This window comes from Gavialis gangeticus, unplaced genomic scaffold, assembly GCF_001723915.1.
Source record: "Gavialis gangeticus isolate Ggan-Ray unplaced genomic scaffold, GavGan_comp1, whole genome shotgun sequence".
Taxonomy (NCBI): Eukaryota; Metazoa; Chordata; order Crocodylia; family Gavialidae; genus Gavialis; species Gavialis gangeticus.
Genome location: NW_017728997.1, coordinates 36,625,846 through 36,630,723, shown reverse-complemented (window position 1 = coordinate 36,630,723; position 4,878 = coordinate 36,625,846).

The following is a 4,878-nucleotide window of genomic DNA, read 5'->3' as shown; positions in this document are numbered from 1 at the left end:
CGGGGGGCACCACCCCGCCGGCGGGCAGCTCCGCGCCTCCCGGACCCGCAGCGCCCGGCGCGTGCGGACGACGAAGCAGCCGGGCTTGCGGGGAGGGCAGGGGAAGAGGCAGCTGCCGCCACAGGAAGAGCCGGAGCCGGAGCCGGAGCCGGAGCTGGGCGAGCCCCGGGCACGCAGCAGTGACAGGGGGAGGAGGGGGAGGAGGAGGAAGCGGCGGCAGCAGCCTGCTCGGTGCCTCCTCCCCATCTCCAGCCTCCCGGGATGAAGGAGCAGAGGCTCTGCAAGCTCTATTCATAGCTGCGTGGAGGCCGGGAAAGGCCGCCCCATGCTCTCCCGCGGCGCTCGGGGCTGCCCGGAGCCTCGGTCACTCCCAGCCGCGCGCGTCCCCCCGCATCGCCCCGCGCGGAAACGTTCCACGTGTCATTACAGCAGGAACATTATGAGAAGCTGGGCGCTCCCTCACCTGCGCCTCAAAAACTCCAGCTGGGTCAAATGACAATAGGCTTTTAGCTTGAATGAATCCTAAAAAAGAGGCTCGCATGATACCCAAGCCACAGAGACCTGGACCAGAGGGCGTCCAGCGTAGGGCAATGAAAATGTGAGTGAGGTCCCTCAGCCTCTAATGAGGAGAGGCTGAGGGAGCTGGCTGGCTGCTTTAGTCTGGAGAAGAGAAGACAAGAGGGGATTTAATAGCAGCCTTCAACTACCTGATGGCTGGTTCAAAAGCAGCTGGAGCTGGACTGTTCTCAGTGGCAGCAGAGGTCAGAACAAGGAAGAATGGGGTCAAGCTGCAGCAAGGGAAGTTTAGATCGGATACTAGGAAAAACTCTCTCACTAGGAGGGGAGTAAAGCACCAGAACAGGTTATTCAGAGAGGTGGCGAACTCTCCATCCTTGGAGGTTTTTAAGACCCATCTAGACAAAGCTGCAGATGAGATGATCTAGTTGGGAATGGTCCTGCTTTGACCAGAGGGTTGAACTAGAATCAGTGGTTCCCAACCTTTTTTGTATGATGCATTTACTAAGATAGATGGCTTGTCCAGACCCACATCCCCCTGGTCCTGCCAGTGCCTGACCCACAGTCCTCTGCGCCCTCTTCCCCCCACCCTTCTGGTGCCCTTCAACCCAAGCCACAGCCCACAGCCCTGCCAGAGGGGGCCCCCAGCCACCCAGTCCTACTTGGGCCCAAGCAGCAAATGCTGCCCCCATCCCACCCCCCAAGTAGCAAGGGCAGGTGCCTGCATGTATGGGCACCAGTCCAGGACCGATGGCACAGGCAAGCAGCTCTCCACTACAAAGAACCTCCCCCACCTCCTTCCCGTGCTCAAGAACCAGGCACCTTCTCGCCCCGCTACTCCTGCCCTGCTGCAGTGTCACATCTGGCCACCGTCCCCAGTGTGCATGCACACACCCACATGACCCCTTGCCCCAGCCCTCAAGATAGTCCCCTAGACTTCCATGCCCTGCTCCCCATACACTTACCTGCATCCAGCATCTGGGGCTGCTTCCACAACCTGGCTTCATTGTATGTTGGCCACGTGCATCTGCGCGCACAGATACATGTATGCCCGCTGTCTCCAATTGTTCCAAGCAGCCCCTTGCAGGCTGGAATACTGCCAGCCTGCAAAAGGAAACCCACCCTTTTGCAAGTTTTTCTTGCAACCCACTTTTGAGTGGTGACTCACTGGTTGAGAAACACTGAACTAGATGACTTCCTGACGTCCCTTCCAACCCTCATTTTCTATGATTCTATGATACTAAAACCCAGGCTGTGTAGCAAACCACAGGAATCCCAAACTCCCACTAGGTCTTCTTCTCTTACAGTTGTTTTCCACCGGTGTCACTCCACTGACTCCTTGGAGTGAAATATTTTGCAGTGGGATTTATGATAAGATATTTATACATTTTCTGTTTTCTTGACACCTTCTTCATTCAAATAGTGACACTTCAACAAGGCTAATATGCTTCAGTTATCCAGGCCTGCCTTTTTAGCTACTTTAAAAAAAAGGTACCTTCAATTATCTTTTAAACTCTTTTGAATCTCTCTTTTAAAAAAGCACTTAAACAAATGCAGCTTCTAAGGGGAGAACAGGCTTTTTCTGATCAAGATAAAGGGTGGGGTTGGATGTTTTGGAGTTTCCAACCAGCTACATATAAACTTCCATGAAATGGTCTCTGTACAGAATGACTTGAAATAGCAAGGCTAAAAATATTTTAAATGCACTAGAATAAGAACAGGGAAAAAATCAGCTGCTTTCTTACAACATAAAATAGTGACAGCCATAGTACAAAGGACTGGTGACACAAAAATTCCACTTATTCCAGATAATGTGACTAGGGAATTATGAGTAATCTTGTGGCCATTCAAAATTAAGTCTAATTTCCCTTTTTTAGTTCTGAACATTACTGCAATATATAATTACAGGAACACTGATTCAAACATTGATTATTTTCTATATATAATGCATCTCCTACTAATATGCAATTATTTCATTTTGCACAAATCTTCAAATTTTCTTTTTATTATAAAAAAGGCAATGAGGGAAAGGAAGGAGGATGCATTCCTGGTAGAGTAATGATCTACATATTGCAAATACATAAGAAGGAATGCAACACCACAGATCCCCCTCAGTTGCTGATTTACTAATAGAAAGCTGTAGTTTAAGCTACTAAAGATCACAAATAATGTTTTAGGGATACATTCTCCTTTTTCCTCTACTGAATCTAGGCCAGGAAGGAGCATATATTCTATAATGTTACTTAATAGCCTCACAGCATGCCGTGTAGAAGCCCCTCCACAGGTTTCAGCATTTGTGGTTAGGAAAAGGAAGAAAACCACACTCCCCCATCACCTCAAAACCCATTGGATATTTTGATAAAGCTAATGCTGATGATGGAAATAATAAATATTATCCCAGTTTCACAGATTAATAAATTGAATCAGAAGGAGATTAATTAAATCTTCCAAGTAACACCAGCAATCACTTGCAGAGCTGGGAATAGATTCCTGATGGCGACTCACTCCAAGTCCCTGCACTGACTAGTCTACATTCCATTCACGCTCTCCACATCAGTCACTTTTGATTAAAAATAGTCCTGTGCCCTCTATTTAAAAATAACTATACCCTTTTTCTATAAGAATATCAAAACTTTTCAGCCTACAAGCATATTTTTACAATGGAACCAAACTAGTATGAAACCCCTTAAACTGTGGTCCAGTTAAGAGGCCAAGTATTTCCATTACAGAAAACAGTAATAATAATGGGCCATTAAAAATGTTCTCAGAGCTGGAAAGCATCTAGGCGCTAGCCTCAGAAGTGGAAGCTCACAATCCAATTTCTCCATCTGATGCTGATCAGTCAATGAAGCACTGAACATGCAGCAGCCTTTCATGCAACAACCAACTGAAGAACATGCAACAACCTTTCTACAGCATATAAAGAATGTGAACCTCCATTTATCCAGCCCCACTCTGTACACCTAACTTCAGCAGATATCTTTGTAGTACAAGAGTCTTACAAAGTGCCTGGAAACAAATTTATAGTATAATAAACTAAATATATAACAACACATCTGAATCAAAGAAAGCGTGCTGTAACCCATAAAAGAAACCACATCTCTCAGCTTTGCAGGAAGTTCATTCATTAATTGCATTATTTCAAGTACACATTTTTTTAGTAAGTATACACATCTTCAAAAAGGCAGACATTAAAACTAAGTAATAATGTCCTCTTCCACTCGTAATACATTTTACCCTTTATAATAATCATGAACCTATTATATAACAACTACATATCATGCTTCAGCTGTGTTTTTTCTAAGATTTCTTTCCCAGCTATTCATAAGAGATAAGTTCTACAACATATCTGCAGGGTTAATAAATCAAATATCTGAAGGACCAGTTGTGGAGTTGTTGGGGGCTAATTATCAATTTATTCTCTAATTATTCAAGCCCACCCAAACAGCAGCTCTGTGTCAATTAACCCTCCAAAAGGTAGGGTGCTTTTTTGCCCAAAGCATATCTAATTACTGCATGTATTAAATAAGTAACTAAGAACTGTCCTCAGACAAACAGCTAGTTTATGAAGTGCACACTAAACACTTAAAACACTCTAATTATTAACAACAAGTGGAATAATTAAACATTTAATGAAACAACACCAAACAAACAATAAACACCAACAATGACCACATAAAAATCCTAAACAATCCTAAAATCCCAAAAAGGTCTGAGGAGAAACAGTATTAATAAGAGAGGAGAGCTTTATTTGACTCGCCCAGAGATCTTCTTTCACAGATCTCTTCTTTGGAGGCAATAGGTAAGTATCCCACACCACCCTGCTTTTAGTTAGAGGGAATACTTACAAAGAAACAGGGGAGCTGCTGCAAAAGTGCTGCAGCACACCTGAGGGGCAAACTCTGGGAGCCGACTCCTGCCTGTTCCAAGTTGAGGCCACGAGAGTTTTGGGGCAATCTGTTCCCTGGCCGGGTGTCCCTCAGGCTGCAGGCGTCCTGCACTTCACGCTCTGGACCCAGTCACTCCTGAGTTCTCTTCTCTCCCCTTTCGTGCTCCCTAGGCACTCTGTCCTCAGACACTTCAGTCCAGTTTACTCTCAGTCCCCCAGTCTCTCACAGACACACACCACCTCTCTCAGTTCCTCTCTTTCCCTCAAAACTGCTCCAGTCACACCCTCGTGCTTTAGACATGTGCCTCACACTCACTGAGCTCTGCCCTCCCAGGGTCTCTTAAAGGGCTTGTGCCCACGGCACTGCAGAGCTCTGCTCACAGCACTCCTCTGCACTGGCCGTCTTAGGGAAGGTGGGGGTTGAGGAGGATTATGTCAAAGTGGGGGCATAACTTCACACATGGGTCATCAGG